Source organism: Furipterus horrens, unplaced genomic scaffold (assembly GCF_987537825.1).
Source record: "Furipterus horrens unplaced genomic scaffold, mFurHor1.1.pri manual_scaffold_13, whole genome shotgun sequence".
In the NCBI taxonomy this organism is placed as follows: domain Eukaryota; kingdom Metazoa; phylum Chordata; class Mammalia; order Chiroptera; family Furipteridae; genus Furipterus; species Furipterus horrens.
The window spans coordinates 4,988,646-5,012,190 of record NW_028327183.1 but is presented as its reverse complement, the minus strand read 5'-3'; the positions used below and the strand labels follow the sequence as shown (position 1 = coordinate 5,012,190).

The window sequence follows — 23,545 nt, the reverse complement described above, 5'->3', positions numbered from 1 at the left end:
GTCATTAAAAGTAGCAGGGTTTTTTGGGGGGTGGGGTGGGGGAGGGAATGGAGCCTCTTAATAACTTATTCTGCTCCCTGTCCACATTCTCCTTCAGATCTATGTTCAAGTTAATCATCAATTGAAAGCCAGAAATGATATTGGAAAATCATTCTTTTACAAACGGAAACTATTATAATTTAAAAGGGTGCAAATGAAACCATACATTTTCAGAGGGAGATCAATGAAAAGCACTTTATTAGAAAATATAAATCACTTTTTAATTTCAGATGCAACAAGACTCATTTTTTTCAGTTTCATTGAAATTGATTGGTACACCTGCAGAGAAAAGCAGCTTTATCATCTCGTTATCAGCCCATTAATATGCAGGCCTAAATGTGAATACTACTCCAGTTAACTAGAAACGGACGGTTTTATTGAAGTCTTAATAGACTAGCAAAAGGCTGCCTTCCACCCTGCCAAATGAGGTCAGTTGAAGGGAAAAAAAACATCAGAAGTGCAAGACTTGGGACGAGTGGGATCTGAAACAATTTCTGTGACTCTCTGGGCCACAGAGGCATGGAAGCAAAGTGGAGTGGGTTCTGAAACAATTTCTGTGACTCTCCGGGCCACAGAGGCATGGAAGCAAAGTGACCTGTCTGGAAGCAGAGAGGGATCTGCTACATGGAAGAGAAATCAGAACGTGGGGTTTTCTTTTACTGGAAGAAGAGAACCATTTGGGTTTGATTGCGTCGGACACTCCCACTATTTAAATCGGTTCTTGGCCTCATCTTCATTTTAACCTCAGGGTAATCAGAACTGCAAAATAAGTGAAATCTGTGTGCTGGTCTCCCATTGTTTCCTTTCTGTGCTCATTTTCTGCCTTGAGATATTCTCTGGGACCGCCAAGGACTTCGTATTCCCAAGTTCTCTGAATCCTTTCCCTTACCAAACCGCCAAGTGCCCTGGGGGTGAATGAATTCACACTGGGCTGTAACCGACTGATAGGCTCAAGGTGTTCCATTGCTATTTGTTTGTTTGTTTGTTTGTTTGTTTGTTTATGTTGCAAAACGCTTTATTGTTCCATTGGGTCCAGGGCTGTTAAAAGACTGCCTAGTGGTTTCAGGGAGAGACTCAGGCAGAAGCCAGACATGAAGAGGATGCAGAGGGGCCCCTCCCAGGCCTCCGGGCTCCACAGGCTCCTGCGGGTGTTTGAGGGGGAGTCTTTCTAGGGGACACTGGCCCAGCCCAGCCCAGCCTGGGGGCCGGCCCGCCCGTGGAGGTGAGCCACGTGGTCACACATCTTCTTGATGAGGTTCACCTGCTCACCCAGCACGTGGCTCTCCAGGAAGTCACAGCGCTGAGGGTCTGTGTGGGCAGAACCCAGGACCTGCAGGTCCAAAAGGGCCTGGGTCAGGTTCTTCTCCAGGACCGCGGTGCCTTCCGTGGCATCCTGTCACCCCACTCCCCTTGGGAAGGCCTCTGCATGTCCTGGAAGAGAGTGTGGCCGCCACCTTGGGTTTGCATCTTCAAGAGACACCGGGTTCCCTCGCGCTTCTCCTCGGCCAGCTCACGGAAGAAGTGGCGCACGCCCTCAGAGACCCATTGTCGCTGTGGAAAGGGAAGCCCAGAGAGGTAGGTGTGGGAGGCCAGCAGGTGCAGGGTGACCGGGCGGTTGACAAGTTTCCGCCTCAGTGGAATGATTCTGATAAATCTGGGAGCTCACGGCTGCTCAGCAATAAGGAGTTAATGTCAACAAATGGCGTTGGCTGGTCTTGGAGGCCGAGGATGACCGAGGTGGTTCTGAAGGTGGGGGCCGGGAGGCTGGGGCGTCCCTGGGTCTGTTCTGTCCAAACACTGTGGAAGCAAGAGACAGATCTGGGGGACCGTCGAAGGCGCTGCCCCCAGCGGTATTTTACAAGAGTAATTTAAAGGCAGGATTGGCTAACTTTCTCTGCAGAGGGCCAGGTAGGACATGGTTTCGCTGTGTCGGCCATTGGGTCTCTCTTGCAAGTATTCAACTCAGCCTTTGTAACTGGAAGCGCCCACAGACAATACAGGGTGCGGCCGTGTTCCCACGAAACCTCATTTACGGAGCAGGCAGTGGGCTGACTCTGGCCCGTGGGCTGTTGGCAAGCCGGTCCCTGACCTAAGCCAGGGCCCACAAAGGGTAACATGTCAGGGGTTAAGGAAGAGCAGCCCGGAGTGATTAGGTTTCTGATTAGGGGAGGTCAGGAGACCTCTCTGGCGTTCTTCCATCACTTTTTATTTTCTTGAAGTTCACTTGGTCATTCCTTCCTTCCTTCCTTCATTGCTCAGGCCTCTGATGGAACCACTGCTCATTTCCCTCTGTCGGGAGCTCTGTGAGCGGGAACGACTCTGCCCACTGCTCGGGGCAGCAGTAGCGGCCTCTCCCGATGCTCACACCCTGTGGCTGGCTTCAGGAAGGCGCTTTCTGGCCCAGGCACTTCCTGTGGAATTAGGAGGGGTGGTCCCAAGTACCTTTGGCTGCTGCAGAGTGTACTCAGGAGGTGACAAAGCGGGCTAAGATCATGAGACCCATTTTCCACACTTGAATCAGGACTTACAGATCAATGTGCGCTTTGTCCTCCAAGAGTTCCTTGGAAAGCTTGACACTCCCAACATATGGCAATTACTCTGAAAGTTTAAAAAACAAAACAAAACAAAACCCCTGACTAGTATGGCTTAGTGGATTCAGTACCGGCCTGTGAACCAAAGAGTCGCTGGTTCGATTCCCAGTCAGGACACATGCCTGGGTTGCAGCCCACGTCCCCAGTTGGGGGCGCACAAGAAGCAACCACACACTGATGTTTCCCTCTCTTCCTCCCTGCCTTCCCCGCTCTCTAAAAATAAATAAGTAAAATCTTTTAAAAAAATTACAGAGCATATGGAATGTTATTTATTTTAGAATGTTCTTCTAAACATTTTTTAGATTTATAAATGTAGAGAATGACAGTAGGAATGTTTAGAAAAGAGAGAAATAAAAATAACATCATATCTAATCGAATATCCCAACCAAATGTGGCAAGTGCCTGGCACAGTACCCGGTGCATACAGGTGCTCAGAAAGCATGTGTGAGATAAATGAACGAATGAAGGTATACACATGTTTGAAAATCCAATGAGTGGCAAGTCTATATCCTTTAAGAGTAGATTTCATTTTTGGTGATAGCCAATAGCTCTTTTACACCTAATATGTTGGTGTGGGGGATTACCCATATGTGCAACACTGCCCCTGAATATAATAAGGTTTCCCTGTAAAATATTAGGAACAACTGGGCTGGCAATTATAGGGTTTGATTTTCATCTCAGCTCTGATGTCAACATGCTCTGCCATCTTGGGAATCTATTCAGATGGTTTTGTCATTACCGAACCCCCCCACCCCAGAGATAATGAATCTCTGTTTATTGATAAATAATATTCTGATAGGGATACATAACATAGATTTAAAAGATGAATTTACATCCTTCCTGCTTTATAACTATCTTTCACTTGGCAATATATTATGAATAGTTTAAGTATTTATTCTTCTACCGATTTTTGTAAACCATGATTTTTGTAGAGGACTGCCAGGGGTCCCATTGGATATCTATGGAAGATGCTAACACTTCCAGATCCAACGTGCCCCTTTCATAGGGCAAATCAGCAAGTGACCACACAGTCCCATGACACGGTGCTACCATCCAGCTCCATTCTTTCTCCTCTTCCTCTCTTTCTCCTCTTCCCCTTCTCTCTTCTTTTCCTTTCTTTCCCTCTTTCTTCTCCTTCCTCTTTCTCATCTTCCCCCGTCTCTATTTCCTCTTCTTCTTTTGACATTGTAATTGGGCTTGCCATCTGCAGAGGTGTCAGGCCAGGTGATGGCTACGCTTCTGGCCTTGAGTTGCTGAGGTGCAAAAGGCACATCTTGGAGACAATCTGAGTCAATCAGTCCTTGGGGGGTCATGACCTCATTGGAGGTATTCAAGATGGCAGTTATAAATCTAATATAAGACAGGTTTTTTTTCTTCTTTCGGTTAGAGGTGTATAGGATTGAATTGAGTGATGTTGAGAAGTGAGTTCTCTGTTACTGGTTGCATTCAAGTAGAGGCATTGTCATGGTCCCAGACCAAAAAAAAAAAAAAAAAAAAAAGGATCTTAAGATGAAAAATTTGGCTCTGCGCCAGATTTGCCCTGAAGCTTGCCCAGATGTTTCAGTGTGGTGATCCCTCTAAGTTGGGTGCAATGATCACTACCTCCTTCCAGGTATCAGACTCTCTGGTGCTGAGTCTAATTCTCTGACATGGGCCTTTATCTCAGGTGCGTGTATTTAACTTCCTGAAATTGATGCCGGCAAAAAGCTTGGATGGGAAAGGAGCTTTAACCAACTGCACAGAATGAGATTGCAGTTTATCTGGGAATTCCACTTGTTCAGGCTTCCCCTCCTCTCCATTTCTATGGACACGTGATGGCATGTCTTAACTACAAAAGCATCAAATGACACATGTAAGGAAAGTAACACACGCATGTTCTAGATGGACACGTGTCAGTTTCTACCTGCATGCCTGAACAAGCGACTAGGTCTTGTATGCAATGTCACACTCAAGACCCTCTAAATGCCTTGACTGAGCAATTCGGACGCACCCCCATTTTCTCATTTCAAAATGTCTCCGGTTTCCTTTGCACCGTGAAATGCCTGAAAGCTGCTTCTGACCACAGAGACTAATGTGCTGTCCTTTTATGTCCAAAACGGGCTTCCGATTGGTTCCAGGGAAAGTGATTTCCCCAAACCTGGCTGCCGGCTGTAATTGGCTTATACGTGACCCATCCATTTCCGCACGCTTGTTAGAGCTGGGCGCTGGGGGTCTCTCCAGGCCTCCCAGGCAGCTGGACGGGGCCAGGCTCTACGGGCAGGCGAGCTGGCAGATCCCCCGGATTGAGTGGCCGCTTCAGGCCGCTGGAGACTGCCTGGGAAACCAGGCAGAGCGAGGATAAGAGACCCCTCCTTGCTTTCCTCTTACCTCCTTCTCCCTTTCATAATCCCCCGCCTCGCTGTAGTCCAGAGGCAGCTGGAAGCAATTGTATCGACTAGAACCAGCTTGCTTGGTATCGAACCTCTGGCTGAGCAAGGGTCTCGGAATCTCCTTGCCTCTGTCTCCACGCCTGTCGAACGGGGCCAGTAATACTAGCATCGTCCTCAAGGTGTCGTCGTGAGGACTAAACCAGTTAATAAACATAAACACTTAGGTCTGCTGGAAAGAAAGAGAAATGGAACAAGTGCACGTGAAAGCCATCAGCCACCCTGGCTCGCGTGGTCTTCAGGTGGCTTTGCTCAGAGCCTTGGAGCAGAGGCCAGCCGGTGGGCTTCCGCGTGTGCTCGCTCGCTCCGGCCAGAGCGCCCGCGCCCCTGCGGCCGTGACCCACCGCGGGGTCTCCTAGGATGTCATGCCGAAGGCTTCTGTGCTTTAAAGGCCTTGGGAAGCACTGGGGCAGGTGATCTCCAGGGCCTCAGGCGGTGCTAAGGGGCGTGATTTTTGTACTTTGCAGCAAATTCAGCAGCTTTATGAAGGAGTCACTTGTCATCTGTCATCTGGCTTTCCGTTTAACCAGAATCCCCTGTTAATAAAAGTATCGGTACAATATATCCACAGCACAATCATTTTTACTCACAGCAATGCCGTATATAACCCGGGGAAGCATACATTTGGTCTGGGTCTCTTATTTTTATCATGTGTTGTTAGACCTAGAATTATCTCATCAAGGGGAATGAACATGTAAACGTAGTAGAATACACACACGCACACGCACAAAGTGTGAACTCCATCATGCTTAAATGTCTTCATATATACGGATTTTTATATATAATGATAAAATGCATGTTTATGGGACTGAATTTGGAAAACGCATAGCAATACAAGAAGAAAATAGAGATTAGAGTAACCGCACCAATACTTACAATAAGAGAGATGAGAGTGCCAATAATATTTTGGGGGTATTCTAATATTTAAACAAGTATGTGTACACAAATATTAAAAATAGGGATCACACAATGTTTGTAGTTTTATATGTTGACTTTTTTCATAAAATATTACTTCATGAGCATTTTTCTCATGTTTTAAATTTATTAAACATGACTTTAATGACTACATAAGAGTCTCTAATGCAGCTATACCATAATTTCTTTACTGTTTTTTCTATTATTGGACATTTGAAATGTTTCTTATGCTGAATTTGAAGGTGTAAGTTTATTGAATCAAAGGGTATCCACTTTCCTTCCCCACAAAGGATTTTGATAGATATTTCCAAAGGGTCTTCCAAGAAGCTTATACCATTTCACACTTCTGCTCTGTTAGCATATTGGTCTATCAGATCTTCATTAAAAATTTGTTACTTGTTGGGTAAAACGTTAGCCAGAGTTTCAGTGCCAAATGTAATTTATGAGCCTCTTCTACTTTACAGTGTGACAACCTACATAGCTTCCAAATTAATGGAATATTTCAGCATCTCCAATTGAAAAATTTCCCCTGAAACATAGAGGATGCAGAAGTAAGAACAGGGCTTGGTGTTGATCCTGAGGTTTCTGCTTCCTGCCTGTTTTGTTCTAAGCCCATAACAACGGGTGATCTTCCTCCCAGCACATTGTGATGTCTGTAAAAGTTCTTTTAGAATCCGTAGCATAATTAATGGGATAGTAGGCATGTGCCAGTGCATTTGCGTGGTGAGCAGGAGACATGCTATCAACGTGCACTGCCTTGGGAGGGCAGCTACACTCTGTCACAGGGAACCAGACTCCAGACGTGGATCCTCCAAGTTCCCCGTCCATCTTTTCTAGGTCACCAGCAATGGATTTGCTCATTAGCACGCCGGTATCAAAAATGGATTTTTATTGGCAAATCTAGGGACTGTTAATTAGTTTGATGAATGTTCAAAATGAGCTTCAGCTATGAAGCTTGGGCTGAAATGTGTGCTTTGGAGACATTCCCCTTCCTCGCACAAACCTAGTAAGACTTGTGGCCTGTAGCTTTACGGAGGTCACCTGAACTGACCCTTAATCAGTTCTGCATCCAGTCATTGGTTTAGGGGGGGTTCTGACGGCACGATTCTAGCCTGCAGTTGTAGAATCCTGCTCTGATCTCTGCTTTGCATAAACTTGTTCATACAGGGGCAGTGTGAGCACCCGAAAGGTCAGAAAGCTGGGACTTCATCAAGCCCCAGAACTGATGGTAGAGGACTATGTAGTGCCTGCTTCGTTAATTAATGTTTATTTAATTAACCTCGGGAAGCATGACTGTTGGCAACCCAGGTCAATAAGACGGAGCTTCCGCCTTTCTTCTGCTGGGTCAGAGGCCACATGGGGGCCAATGCAGGGTTAGGTCGCATTAGACAATGGCTGTCAGAAGTCCCTTTCCTCCCAAACACGAATGACCAGCCAGCTGTCCGAGATCTGCCTCTGATTTGATTTAGGGAACCTCATCTGAGTTCTGAAAGCATTTCTGGTTCTTTACCCTTAGAAAAAGAAAAGAAAAAAGAGACAGAGGAGAGGTTCGGCTACTTCTCTTTAGACGTCTGTGTGTAATTCAAATTCTGCTGCGTCCCTTCGATGTTAGACATCCGTAATGGATGTGGTATGGCCAGACAAGCGAAGGGAGCCTGTCCTAGAGCACAGAAGCCCTGGGTCCCTGGTGTGGCCGTGTGAAGCTGCGGAAAGGCCACGCTGGCTGTGACCCTGAGCTCCGCATCCGTGTTTCTGAGCGACCCGAGGGCTTGTCTGATGTATGAACACGCGAGGTGGCTTTCTGAGTGACATACCCGTGACCTTCTCCCGTCACCGCCTTCTGAGAGATGTTAAGATACGTTTTCTAACTTTGCTGGTAGGAAAGGCCAGATTAGGGTCACAAGACTAATATTTTACAATATCTCTCCTGTTACCCATTTAAATTCAGTATTTGACACACAGTGAGTACCAATAAATATTTGTTAAATGAGTGAATACGATTTGTTTTTGGGCTTAATGGGGTAAATCTCTCTTTTTGTCTGAATTTAAAATACTTATTTTCTTAAAGTCTAGAAAATACATTTGATGATGTCTTATATTTCTACACAGCTGTCATTACCAATGAATAACAGTGGCAATAGGTAAGATATGTGGAGTATTCATGGTGTGCTACACACTTGACTTTGTATATACTCTTACAATTCAACCCTGACAGCAATTCAATTCTATTATTACCCTCAAGTTTGGAGGAGGAAACCAAGATTCCAAGAGGTTAAGTATCTTGGCAGTCTGCCTCCAGACCCCCTGCGCTTAATCCCCAAATGGTACCACCTCTCTCTTTGTATTATGATGTATTATTTGTATTAAGGTGTATGCATTATACCTTTTCATTGTATAATGTCTTCTTACAAGAAAAATCTATTTTTGGAGTGTCTCTTCTTTTTGCACCCCTGCCAATGAGAATCCCACATCATTATGGAGTTATCATTACTGTTTAGATTGAAAAAGTTAGTGTCTTTTTTTTTTAAAAAGATTTTTAAAATTTATTTTAGAGGGGAAGGGAGAGAGAAAGAGAGAAACATCAATGTGTGGTTGCCTCTCACACACCCCCAATTGGGGACCTGGCCTGCAACCCAGGAATGTACCCTGACTGGGAATTGAATCAGTGACCCTTTGGTTTGCAGGTCAATGCTCAATCCACTGAGTCACCCTAGCCAGGGCTAGTCTGTGTCTTAACCTTTGTATCCTTGAAGATTATGAGTTTCTGATTGTGATAACAAGAATAATAACTACCACCCTGGCCTGGTGGCTCAGCTGGTTAGAGCATGATCTCATACACCAATAAGTTGTGGGTTTGTTCCCCAGTCAGGGCACATATCTAGGCTGTAGGTTTGATCCCCCGTTGGGGCGTGTAAGGGAGGCAACTGATCGAGGTTTCTCTCTTACATGGAAATGTCTCCCTCTCCCTCCCCCCTCTCTAAAATCAGTAATCATAGCCTCAGTTGACGATTTTAAAAAGAATAATAACTACCACGTACTGAGTAAATACTATATTCCAGATGCTTTGTACACATTTTTGCTAATCCTCAAAAAGAACTCTAGAAAATAGTTACCTCATTGTCCCCATTTATAGATGAAGAAACAGAGGCCCCCAGAGGTTACATAAGTTGCTTTGGGTCACATAACCTACCACTGGCAAAACTGGAATTGGAAGCCAGGTCTGTGAGATGCCTACATCTCTTCTCTTCTTGAAGATGCTCAGGCCCATTCTTGGTAATCATGCAGTACTGACGTGGGCTGCCAGGTAGCTTTTCCCTGGGGGAAGTCTCTTTTGCAAGGCTTTCTGCGGACCACCCAGTTGAATCGGATAGGTGTCCTCTCTGGTTGGAAGCAGGTCACACATTTCCCATGAACCTGGCTGGGCTACTTCTTTGAACTGTAATTGGCTGCATTTGTATCGATACAATGAATCCCACAGTTAGGGAAAGGGGGGCCCCGCTCAGCCTCCAGCTAAGGCTAGGGAGACCCTAGCTATGCTCATCCTGACTTGGCTGAGTACTCTTACCAGTAATAAAATATTAATTTGAGCACTTGAGCTAATTGGGTTAAAAAAAAGTGACACCCAAGCCAGAAGTAACCCTAATGACGCCCATTAAATAATTTAATGATTACATAATTATATTCATTAAAAATGCAGGACTTGATTACTCTCAAATTAATTTTACCATCTCTGTACTTTTTAGAGCACATTTATTTTGAGTAAAATGAAGGATTAGTTTCATTTCTGATGGGCACTCTGCCATTAATAATCATGTCTCATTATAATGAGAAAATGTTGTGTTTTGAATAAGTTCATGTGATCATATATTTCCAGATAACAGACAGGCTTGTTCAGTGGAGAGATTTAAGCCGTTGAAAGGACCTTACTAATTTGAATCATAAAATGAGTAAGTGGAGGATTGATCTGCTCAGTGAGCAGAAACATGGATGGGAAAATCCGGAGCAGCCCCGCTGATTAGGGCCTGGATCAGAGTGTCCCGGAAGCTCCAAGCCAGTTGCCAAACCAAGCATTATGGGATAGCAAGGGCTATGAAGCTTCACGGTAGACATGTATTGAATGCTTTTCTAACATCTTTTCCTTTCCCCTTTGCAATGCTCCTAATATCTATTGGGGAAACCCTGTCCTTCTGCGGTAAGACTTTCTCAGGCTCCCGGAGGAGAGCGTCTGATATACTGAGCCCATCACTGCATCGGGTCCTCCGGCCACAGTGATTGGCACAGAGGCGGTGGCCTGTGACTGAAGGCCATCCAAGCAGAACAAAGGTCAGGACCATATCCTGGGACCCTGGGATAAGATTATTTTCCTTCTGGCGATTGATGGAGAAGCAGACCAGAAGCTGTTTGAGACCCACAGAGGGAAGTCAGTCTTAAAAGGAAGCTGACCTGGAGAAGGCAGAACCGAGAGGAAGGAGGAAACCAGATCTGGGTGACGTTGTTGAGCCACATGGCAATGAAGATCATGTGCACACGTCATCTGACATGCATGCAAAGACCATTGCAGGATAAACTCCCAGGAGTAGGATTTCTGGGCCACAACGTAAAGACGTTGTAAAGTTTGTGATGCTATGGGCGTTACACCAACTTATGCTTCTACCATCCAGATGTACACGTCGTCTTATTTAATTCTTTAAAAGAACACCGTGAAGTACGTATTATTATACCCATTTTTCAGGTAAAGAAACGGAAGGATCAGTCATATGACATGCACAGTATTGTGTGTGCGTAGGGACAAAACCCTCACTATAAACTTACAAAAAAATTGGGATATACAACTCAAAGAACTTTTTTTTTTTTTCTTGACCCATTTGAGATGCCAACCTGACCCCGCTTCCACACAGGTGGTCCCTCACAGCTTCGCCTGAAATTTCACTGATGGATTCTTCAACAGCCATAACAAAAATTAGCACAGTATTGTAAGTTTTTCATAAGATTACATTTATTTAATATGAAGGATGGTACTTATGGCCACCCAAATTCTAGAGGATTCACATGTCTTCTCTTTTATAGTCTCATGGGTGTCTTAGATCTGGTTATATTTTACACCTTTCATTATGAAAATTGACAGACTAGGTAATGAACTCCATGTACCCAGCACCCAATCTTGTTTTTTAAACCTCATATCATTCCCTCAAATCCTGTTGGATTCATTTAAGACAAAGTAGACATTATGTAATTTCAACCATAAAGGCTTCCATATGTTTCTGTATAAGAATTTTTTTTAAAAAGATGACTGCAATAGATATAGGTGTTTTAAACACTTATTTATATGTCTTTTTATTTTCAAAGTAAGCAATAAAATATTGGTCTCCTCAAAAATAAAAAAAAATCATTTGTTGATTTTAGAGAGAGAGAGAGAGAGGAAGAGAGAGCAAGAAAGAGAAACATCAATTTATTGTTCCACTTACCGATGCATTTATCGGTTGCTTCTTGTTATGTGCCCTTACTGGGGATTGAACCTGCAACCTTGGTGTAGGGGGATGATGCCCTAACCAATGGAGCTACTCAACTAGGGCTCCTCAAAAAAAATTTTTTTTTGAAAATATTACCGATTCATGAAATGCCCAAGTCTGGGGACCACTACTGACCTTTGCTGTTGGAATGACCCCGCTAACCCTTCGCTGGGGTTCTGCCCACCGCACCTCAGAAGACTTTGAAACGCTGCCGGCTTGGGTTTTCTAGACTAGGAACTGACGCAGGTTGGGAGGCTCCCTTTAAGATAAATAACACAAAATGAGAAACACCAAATAACATTTGAAAGTGGATATATTTGGAGCATGAGAATAAAACCACAAACGACAAGTCAAAAAGCTGACTCATGTCACAAACGTCACCAAACCAGAAAAATAACACGTTTTTATTAAGGAACCGACTGAACCGCCTCTGTCCCATTTTCTCCCCCTAAATTCCTTGTCTGCATGTACGTTGAATACCTCTCCATAGTTCAAGGATATTACAGTATCATGTCTGATAGAGAGAATAGGAAGATAATTCTGCGTTTCCTCTGGGATGGCTGTTGGAAGTCCGTTGTTTGTTGCTGATGGCGGGGCCGTTCCGCGCAGAGACACCGCCCGTTTGCAGCGCCGCGTCGGCTGTGCGCCCTTGTCTGATAAACCCCGTTTCTCGAGATTCCATCAGCCACGTTGATTTATCACGGTAGTTTCTTCACTTTTTTGAATATATTCCTGATGGGAGAATACTTCCACTGTGATTCTTGTCACCGAGAACCGAAACTTCTGCTTATGTGTTTGCACATCAGATGCTGGAGACTTTCCTCAAGACCAGCTTTGGGTTCCGTTTAACCCCTTGTTCTCCGCGCTCCTCACAGAGTCGCAGAGGCAGGCTCCGTAGGGTCTCTGTATGTGCCCATAGGACCTCTGGGCCTGCTGCTTCGGGTCACCATGCAGGATGATTCCTGGAAGCCACTCCTACTCAGGGACAGCCAGTCATGGGAGTGACTGTGATCACCTGATACATTTCATTAACCCCATCCGAGGTGTATCCCCAAGATAATATCCTCTTAGCCAGGGCGCCTAATACCTGTAGCCTCTTTAAACTCTCACTATGAAGGGAGAACTGATGGCGACATCAGAGTGGAAAGAGCAGTCTCAATGGATTATGGTTACGATCGCTCACATTTTCAGATTATACCAAAACTTATGACTTTCTGAACACATCGTCAGGGCTTCATTAACTTCATGGGAAATTTGGCTCTACCCTCAACTGCCTCTATGATCTCCCACAGCTCTCCCATCATTCATTCTGTTCCAGGCCCACTGACCTGCTTCCTTTTTTCTTCCAGTATGCGAGGCGCTCGCTGCCTCAGGGCCTTTGCACTTGCTGTTTCTTCTGCTTCCGATGCTTTCCCAAGGTATCTGCACATAGCTCACTCCATCATTTCCTTCAGCCTTTTGCTGAAATGCCAATTTCCCACCAGCCTATCTAAAACAGCACCTTGAAATTCCATCACCCCTCCCCTCGGTACCCTGTTTTATTTTTCTTGGTAATATCACCTCTGACATAGATATCTTGACTCATTTGTTTATTGTATTGTCTTCCTTTTATCAGAATGTTACTTCATGAGGTCAGGGACTCTATTGTGTTCACTGTTGTGTCCCAACACTTAGAATAATGCCCGAGTAATTGCTCAATATATCTCTGAGTGGAGTGTAACAGAAAACCACAGAAGAATTTTAAGCAGGAGAGACATGGGGCTTCCCTGCGTCTGCCAGAAGAAATTAATCTCTCACTTAACTCTCTCCCAAAACATCTTTCCACAATATCCCTTGAATTAAACATCTCTTAGTCTACTTTTCGTCACTAGATTGTGTAGGACAGGGGGTATGTCTAATGCATTAGCAGACCTCTAGCCCATGTCTTTCAGAATCAATGCTGGTGGAATTAGAAGGAATCTACTGGTTCTTTGCACAAGAGTTCTTAAACTGGCTGTGTTTGGTTTTCTCAACTGACTAGATTATGAGCTGTCTCTGAGTAGGGGATGTTTCCCTGGATATTTAGATCCTTTCAGCATCTCTTAGCAACCAATACATTGTGCTTCTTAAATAAGGTTCCACCTCTGTGTGTTTCTCTCTGTATAATTTCTGTGCTTAGTGTCTCTCAATTCTCCATTCTAATGGACTCCCAAGCAAAATTCCTGTATTTGTTAGGCTACTCTCAGGTTCGACTAATCACAACCCAATTAAAAGCAGCTTAAATAAGTAGGGGTTTATTATCTCTGACGGCAGAAGGGCTGGAGGAAGCATGGCTTCAGGAATGTTTGAGTCTGTGCATTAACGTCCTCCAGCGCGGCCCTTCCAGTTTGTGTCCTCACGGTCACGAGGTGGCTACCGCGGTTCTGAGCCACATGCTCTCACTCAGCGACAGCCAGAGGCCAGAGGAGACGTTCTTCCTTTTCAGACAGCTCTTAACTGAGAGGAAAACCTTTCCCTGCAACTCTGCAGCCTGCTTCCCTTCACTTCTCCTCATCTGCTCCCAGGATATGCCCTTGCCTAACCAGTTTGATGAGGGAAATGGCATTGCTCCAGTTAGCTGATGCTAATCAAGATTTACCCCTTGGGACAGTGGCGGGGACTTGTCTTCAGGGCAGAGCCACACAGAACGTTGGCACTCTGACAGCCAAGGAGAAGGGGGGCAGGAATGGAGTTGGGTTGGAGCAGTAGTGTTTGCTACATCTTCTACACGCTAGCCCCCCAACCTGAAAAACTGGGGGTCTGCAGATACTGCTTCTCATTCAAAAATGAGGGCCATACTACGCTTCTGAATCAACCTCCTAAAAAATCCCAAACCACCACCACCACCAACAACAACAACAAAAACGAAGCTAAACTAAATACCGTGCATACGGCTTCTTTAGTCTTAAAAAGAAACAAACCCAGGGAATTATCAGTTCAGTTGGATTAAAACCAAGCATGAAGCAGGTTGCTGGGCCTCAGTTTCCTCGTCTACCAATGAGCCTAATAACAGCCCCTCTCTAACGGGGCTTGAGGTAAAGATTAAAGAAGTTATTATGTAGGCTGCTTCTCGTTAGGCATCGATGCTGTGTTTGCGCATTTGCCCAGGCACCGGCCCTTCTTTGTAATCCCGTGTCTGTCAATGCCTGTGGCAGTTTGGCGGTCGTTCATGGATGCGTAGTGAGAAATTTCCGGTGCCCCAAGTGCCTGTTCCAAGGGGAGATCGCACGAGATGACACTGTGCCTTCTGTCCAGCTCGCACGCTCCAAACCAGCGTCCTGTCCAAGGTGTAGTTAGTGCCACGCAGTTAGTATTTTTCGTCCTTTCTGTAGGTGATTTTGCTGTTGCAAGTGGCCCTTGCATGCTGTCCAGGGTTCCTCGGCACCAGAAGGCGGTGTGCTGTGCCCCACGGAGGACACACGTGTGGGGTGAGCTTTGATCAGGCGTGGGTGGTAGGGCTGTCAGCCGTGAGTTCTAAGCAAACGAATCCACAACATATATTAAGTGAGTGTCTGGAAACACAAACACCCAGAAAACAAGGCTCTCTGTTGATTGGTTGACCACAAGGCGACCATCGGCTCTCAGGAACCAAGCCCTGTCTTTCCGCTGGAACAGTGGCTCCGTGTTCGTTACCTCGGTGTTCGTGGTGACTTTATAGAGCCACAGATAATGAGAATCAACGCTCTTTAAAGCCCTTAGTAGCGCCTCTGTCATGTGGTAAGAACTCTGTGACGGTTAGTTTCTGTGTCACCCAATATAATAATAATGCGCCCTACACTAGAATAATGTGAGAGCCTTAGACTCTTCTCCAGACGAAACAGGAACGGAGTCTGTATTTCATTGCACTTAATTGACATCCCTGTGAAGGAAATGAACACAAAACAGTCACAGACACGGAGCTGGTTTCACAGCCGAAGAACCAGCCGCCAAAGGACGGAACTCCACTCCAAGCCCACATGGGTGGCAACTACAAAACCACAGGGCACACGAGAGACAAGAGGCACTCAATTTCAGATGCGGCAGGATTCTGATGGTGTCGGTGACCGCCGGTGACAGAGCAGTGTTGTCTCCACTCGCAGGACCCCTCGGCTCAGGTCTGTTTTCTGTCTCCTGGTCGGCAGGCCCCAGTCCTGGCCAAGAGCAGGATGCTCAGTCCCCAGCATCTGCTGCAGGAGGATGGCTGGGCTCACTTCGGCCTCACCCAAGAGCAGCGTACCTAGACATGTATTAACATCCTTGCTTTCTGGTTCCGTTTCCCAAGAGCCTGAGTAGAGGGAATTATAATTGAAGCTCTGTTTGAACTTCACCTTTACGGGACATGAAAAGGGTCGAAGACGTTCCAAGCCGGCCTTTGGGGGAATGGAACGGATAGTTCCATTAGCTGTACTCAGCTTTCAATATCGCTATGACACAGCAGTATTAAATCTATGTAGAAAGCAGCCTATTTAAAGCCATTTAGAATATAGCATAACAATGCCAAATAATTTCAGTGTAAGTCTTTGATCTCCTCATTATAATGCCATTACCATACCATTATTAGCTGAAATTACAATGACAAATCAATTTTAATTCAGGTCTTTGGAGATACCATTTATAATGCTATTATCATGTGAATTTGCAAGGGAAAAGTTACTTAAGCAAGCTTGTTGAAACAGAGCTATAATGCTAATATAATGGAAAATTTCGATAGTGAAATTATTCCAAGTCCCCAGGGACTGGTGATTATCATATAAAACCACCAACCATGAAAATGGTGCCCCCCCCCCCGTAATAAATCATGCTATGTATAGTATCTAATGATCAAAGGCTAGCTTTCTCTTAGAAGGAGTTCACAAAAATCATAGAATCCTGAAGCAGATCAGAGGCTTTCATTTTACAGCTGAGAAACCAGACATACAAGGAAGAGACATGACTTGGCCAAGGTCATTCAATGTGTGCCAGAGCCTGGACTCAGCCCCAGGTTTCTGACTCTTTGTCTTTAGGTCTTTGACTCATGGAGAAGATGGCAGTGCTTTCTGAGAACAGGACTCAGGAAAACAGACAGATGGCAGAGTCAGCATGAGGCTAGGCCTGCAGGACAATTTCCAGATCATGGTGGTGTCTCGAGGTATGTATTTTGGACTAGAAAGCACTCGTCGCGTTTTCAATAGATGGTGCCTCCTAGACTCTCTGCGTTGGGACGTTGGCCGCGCAGAAGCTGGGACTTTATTTTGCTTCCAAGTTCTCCTTTGAGAGAACCTTCCTTTCCTGGAAGAGAAATCTCAACTCTTCCAGCTTTGAGTAGACATAGAAGGGAAAACATGGTCACACTACACCAAGGCATTGCTTAATTCAGGCAACGAAGGACTTTGAAAACTGATCAGTGAGCCCTGACTGGTGTGGCTCAGTTGGCTGGGTGTTGTACTGCAAAGTGAAAGGTCACTGGTTCGATTCCCAGTCAGGGCACATACCTCCATAGGTTGCCGGTTTGGTCCCCGGTTGGTGCGCTTATGACAGGCAACCGATTGATGTTTCTCTCCCTCTTTTTCTCCCTCCCTTTCCCTCTCTCTAAAAAATAAATAAAATCTTTAAAAAAAGAACCAGACTAGTTGTTCGGCTGAAGAAAGTGTTTAATTCAGTCACCCTGTGAAGCTGCTTCCTCCAACTAGCTCCTTACTAGAATGTCTCTCAACTCCAGAGTAGGTCTTGTGTGGGCTCCTCCTTTATCTTAATTTGTCCAAAACACAGCCAGTGTACTCTCCCTGGAGAAAGCTTCCTCTGTCCCTGGTCATAGCATCTCTCCTACCATCTTCCCCTTCTGCCCTGCCCACCCTTTCATGGAAGAGCCAGGGCTGTGTGCGGGGAACATGTCATTCCCCCATGGTCTCTTCTTTCTCTCTCCTGCCCCAGGCCTGACCTTGTGGCCCATTTGTTCTGAGCTTGTTCATTCCTTAGAGCGAAGAGCTGACATTTTTGGACATCTTGCTTTGGGCCAGGTACAGACAGTGCTAATGACGGTAGTTAGCGAATGTAGCAGTAATTATTAAAACACGGGGACTTGGCACCTAGTGGGGTCATTTATCAAAGACCACACATGCAGCTGAAATATGGACCTTGGTTTGTTAGATTCCAGAACCTAAACTCTTATATATTTTTTATTGATTGATTTTAGAGAGAGAGGAGAGATCGATTTATTGTTCCGCTTATTGATGCATTCATTGGTTGAATCTTGTATGTGCCCTGACCGGGAATAGAACCCACAACCTTGATGTATCAGGACGATGCTCTAACCAACTGAGCTACCCAGCCAGGGCTAGAGCCTAAACTCTCAACCACTTGGTGTCACAGCGACAGTTTGGTTTAGCACAGTGGCTAAGCAAACAGTCTCTGGAGCCACACAACCTGGGACACATTTTGTCTTTGCCACTTACTAGGTGTGTGACATTGGGCAAACTACTTAACCTGTGGACAAGAGGTTAATAATAATAACTTTGTTCAGTGTGTTATTGTAAAGCATTATGTTCAAAACACATAGAAGAGCGCCTGACGCCCAGACTCGGTCTGTAAGACACAGCTTTCGGCCGTTTCGCTTTTCAGCAACCTGGCCAGGTTTGCTAGAGTCTGTCAGCGTTGGGCAAGGATAAGGGCAAACGCAGTGAACTGGCGATTGTACATGAATGCACGCTTCCACGGCAGGTGTCGATGTGTACATTTGATGAGGGTGCGTAATTTCAGAGGAAAAACTGGACCTTGGAGGAGGCCGCTAGCTGCCTTTGACATGCAAATGCCACTTTGGAAGTGGCAGGATTGGGGAGGATGTAAGCACCCTGGAGCGGGATGAAAACAGGTCCATGAAGTCAAGGCCGCGATACTAGTGCACGTGAGTAGCTGTGGGAAAAGCAGTGTCATGACAATAACGGCCTGAGGAGGAGTGGCCGTCAGTTAGGCTTTCCCTAATCTCAGTGAAATTCCTCTGGCCTGCGTCCTGCAGGCCACGGGCAGAACAATGCCCAGGAATGTCAGAATCCCGACCCCATCCCCCCATCCAGCCCCTGCTGATCTGCTCTGTGAAAGTCACCCCTTGTCCCCCTCACGCCTCTGCCTCCCTCTGGCCAAATGGCAGCGGTCTCCCTGGGCGATTTGGAGGGATAATCAATGAAGAGGATTAGGGACAAGAACCACCATCCAAATTGTTAATAAAAGCGGCATTTTGTACTGAATTATTTGCATCTGAACTCTTTCTAGTTTCTCTTTGGCATCCCCGCCTTCTTTCTTTCTTATTCTTGGACTTCCCTCCCCACCCCCCATGGAGAAGTGAAAATGTGATATATATGGGACAGTATCTTGCAGGGAGATGACAATCTGGGTGAAGGAGAATTGCCCTGTGGTGACATTTCAAACAGTTTTCCTCCAAGGGAGAAATGCACCTAAGAGATGGCCCCCCCACCCAGCAAACAAAGAAGCAGTAGAGAAAATGCCGTCGGGGGATCTGGTCTCACTAAGGGACTCGGGTGTCACCAATGGTGTTAGGCTGGCTAGTGCCTGAACGAAGGGCGCACAGAGATTCTGAACGCCAAGAAAAATAATAAAATCGCCAGTGTGTTGGAAATTAAAGTAACTCCATGGGAGAATAAATAATGAACACGCATCGAAATAAATGATGGACTTTGCTTTAGAAATATGATTTGAATAACTGATACTGTACTTTGTCAGGCGGCGGTTTCACACGCTTTTGATGATACATTTTAATGCTTCTCCCCGAGCAGGCTTTCAGATCAGTATACATTGCTGTATGTGGCAGGCATGTCTTGATCTTTAGCTGCCATGACAACAGGCTACAGAGAAATGCGATTTCATAACAATCGCTACAGTGTTTAGTATCACTGTTACTTTGCATCAGGGAATGGCTGGCTTTGGGAAGAAAACATCATTATTTTCTTTAACTTGAAAGCTTTCATTGTAACAGTTGAAAAAATAGGTGAAAACATAGTCGTTCAGGGGGAAAAGTAGGTAGATGGAAATAGAGCCTCACGTTGGGGGCAAGGAGAGAGGGAGAGAGAGAGGCGGAGGGAAGGAGAGCGGGGGGAGGCGAAGTGGGGGGGAGTGGAGAGAGAGATTGAGAGATCCCTCTTGGAAAGAAGGGTGTACCCGTGGGTACCTAGTGGAAAGCTAACTAGAAAGCAACTGGGTAATCCGATCAGCAAATTGTGTCCAGCGGTGCAATGCTAAGTGATATCATCAGTGTTCACAAACTAGGAGAAATATATATGCGCTCCCGTCCCCTGCCTGTTTGCTTTAACCCAAGTCTTCTAAAATAGAACCAGACCGAGGACTTCTGGAAAAGCCACACATTCTGGGAGGACATTACGCATTGAAAACTATTCCAGGCTGACATATAAAAAGGCCGTGGGGGTGCCTCTTTCTCCTCCTCCTCTGAAAGCCAGGACACCTTGCATCTGGGGGCACCACAGAAGGGAGGCTGTGTAGCCTGATGGTCAGAGGTGATCCCCTTGGCCACTGCCTCCTCCTTCCTTGCTCAACTGTGATGTTAAATGGACCAGGGTGGTGATCCTGGCCAGCGGAGGGCGGCACGGTGCCCGGGAGCTCGGAGCCCAGGTGAGCCACTGAGGCCAGTGCAGGAGGGACATGAGGGGAGCATCATCTGGACTCGAGAACAGGGGAGAAGGGAGAGGAGGTGTATCAGTGTTCACATCCTGGCTCCTCCGCCTCGGAGCTGTGAGACGGGGCAAGTGACTTTTAATTTTCTCTTTCCTCGTTGGTGAAACGGGCAAATGAAACCCCCTTTAAGGACATATGGGAATCAGAGAGTACACCCAGCCCCCACAGTGTCTGGTAAGGAATTAGCTGTCAATAAGTGATACTTCGAAAACATTATTTATTGTAGCACTGTCCTCCCATTTGTATATGTTCAGCCTACCATGTGATTAATGTCTGTTCCTTATGATTTTAGGGGTTTAATGAGTAAGTGCTTCCCAGGGAAACTGCATTTTTAAAAACGAGGAGCTGTGGTGTCTGAATAGAGGAATGATATCTCGATGGTAGGCATTTGGGGTGACAGGGGCCCCTAGATTAAATCCTGTAAAGGAAAACGTCCTTTGTGTCTGGGTAAGGCTGACTCTGAGCTTTCAATGACCAGGAAAGGTGAAACTGGGCGCGTAAGGACACTTGTCCCCCCGCCCCCGTCCGTGTGGAGGAGGGTTTGCCTATGTCTTGCCTTTTCAAGTGGGACAACTGAAATATCTCCCAGCTATTTGTTCCAGTGGTTCAATATATATTCTTGGTTATATCAAATATTTGATATTTTAGGAAATCAGCCTTGTTAAATTAAAGTGGATAAGATGGCATTTTAAGGTCACCTTGGTATGATCAAACATGATGCTGACATTTACAATCCATTTCCATTGCGTCTCACATGTTTCCTTGTCGGTTAAATCCGGCTTCTCCAAACTTACAGGCGTTTCAAACCTAAGAGGACAATTATAAGGGTTGTACCCGGATCACCGACTGCTCACTAATTTCTCTGCAAGTTTCAAAATCTTCATATGTTTTTTTCCCTTCATTTAAAAAATTCTCAAGTTTAAAATGGCTTTATTATGATGTTACCCACGTACGTATACACAAGGACAAATACGAAGTGTTTTATATGCTCCTTAAGTTTATGGCTTTTGTTCACATAAATACCAAAGTAACTTTGCACGTTAATTAAAAAGAAAACTACGCATCAAAAGGCCTACAATTAACAACCCTAATTGGAGGTGGTAGAAAACGCAGTTTCGCAGCCACCACGTCCCCGCACACGGGGCGCCTTTGGGCCGCGCTGCCACAGGCGGGGCTTTTCCAGCTTGGGGTGCCCTCATTCCTGCGGGCCGGGGGAGGGCCCGGCTCTCACAACACACGTCTCCATCCGAACCACTGCGGGCGCTCACGCTGCCTTCACGTCGAGGGTGTCCCTTACTACTCTTCCTCGGATCGGTCCCTATCAGCACGGTCCCCCCAGTGTCAACACAGGAGCAGAAACCGTGTGGGCGTAGTCAGGTCAGATGTGGTTATCCAGGTGATCCCGACGTACAATGCTTGAGACGGTGCTGATACAACACAGCTATAAATATCACAGGGATATTTAAAGCTGAGCATCTACCCACAGTCCTCTTCAGGAACCCGTAGAGCTCTGTTTAAGACCTGCTCATCTACAGAATGTAAATAAAGCGACATGTAAATGTAATACTATAAATCTCAGTAGGATAGGCAGGGAGAAACATATGGGAATGGCCACTATAATTAGGAGAATTCAATCTTCCGGGTAAACTGTTGAGAATGTTTTAAGAAGAATTTAATCACTAAATATTTTTTTAAAAAATTGTGGTAAGATACATAACCTGGCTTTATCATTTTGACTATTTTAAGCATACAGTTTTGTGCCATGAAGTACATTCACATCATTGTGCGACCATCACCACCAGCATCTCCAGAACTTTTCATCATCCTCAACGGAAGCTTGGTACCTCTTCAATGCTAACGCCTCAGCCCTGGCTCCATGGCAGCCTCTATTCTATGTCCTGTCTCCACGAAAGTGGCCACTCTAGAAACCTCATAGAAGAGGAATCAAAATACATGCCCTGTGAGAATAGTGTATTTTATGTCTTCAAGCTTCATCTATGTTGTGGCAGGTATCAGCATTTCCTTTCTTTTTAAATTTGAAGAATAAACAGTCTGTGGTAGGTATGTACCGTAATTTCTTTTATCTATTCATCCGTCCACGGATACTTGGGTTACTCCTCTCTCTGGTTATTGTGAGTAATGCTGCTTTGAACATGGGTGTACAAATATCTCTTCTAGTCTTTGCGTTCACTTCTTTTGGGTGTACATCCCGAAATGGAATGGCTAAATCTTGTGATAATTCTGTAGTTAAGTTTTTTGAGGACTTGCCATACTATTTTTCACAGCAGCTGTATCATTTTACATTCCCACCAGTAGGGCCAAGGGTTCCGATGTTCCTATGTCCTTGCCAACTCTTGCTGTTTTCTTCTTTTTTTTGATACGAGCCGTCCTAATGGAAGTGAAGTGGTGTCTCATGGTTTTGGTTTGCATTTCCCTAGAGCCCAGTGATACCGAATATCTTTCATATGCTTATGGATTGTTAGTATATCTTCTCCAGAGAAAGGTCTATTCAACTGAGTTTCTGTTATTGTTGAGTTGTGGGAGTTCTTTATATATTTTGGATATCAATCTCTTGTGTTCTTTTTTCTTTTTTCAAGATTGTTTTGACTCTTCAAGGTCCATTCATGTTTCATATGAATTTTAGGGTGGAATTTTCCATTTCTGCAAGAAAGCAGGGATTTTGATAAAGATTGCACTGAATATGTGAATTGGATTGGGTAGAATTGACATTTAATGATATTAAACCTTTCAATCAATAAACATGGATGTCTTGATTCATTTGAGTTTTCCTTTATTTCTCTCAGCAACATTTTGTTGTTTTCAGTATACAAATCTCTTGTCATTTTGGTTATGTTTATTCCTAAGTATTTTATCTTTTTGCATACTATTACAAATGGACTTGTTTTACTAATTTTCTCTTCATATTTTTTTTCTAGTGTATAGAAATGCAACTGATTTTTATGAATTGTTTTTACAGCCTGAAACTTGCTGAATCACTTTATTAGTTCTAATAGATTTTATTTTATTTTGTTTTATATGTGTGTAATCTTTCAAGTTTTTCACATATAAGATCATGTTATCTGCAAAGAAAGAACATTTTACTTCTTCTGCTCCAACTTGTGTGCCTTTTTATTTATTTTTCTTGCTTACGTGCTCTAGGTAGGACTTCTAGTACTTACTATGTTGACTAGAAGTGGTCAGAGTGGGCATCCTTGTCCTGTCCCTGTCTTACAGCAGAAGCTTTCAGTCTTTCCCAGTTGAGTATGATGTTTGCTGTGGGTTTTCCATACATGACCTTTATAATATTGAAGGAATTTCCTTTTAATTCTGGTTTGTTAAGTCTTTTATCATAACAGTGTGTTAAGTTTTGTCTGATGCTTTTTCTGAC

The 23,545-nt window shown here is 44.9% G+C and overlaps 1 pseudogene; it reads right to left on the bottom strand.

Moving 5' to 3' along the window:
* Window positions 1-1,207: 1,207 nt before the first annotated feature.
* The window catches only part of LOC149993946 (ferritin light chain pseudogene), a 97,798-nt pseudogene continuing 75,460 nt past the window's right edge, over window positions 1,208-23,545 (bottom strand).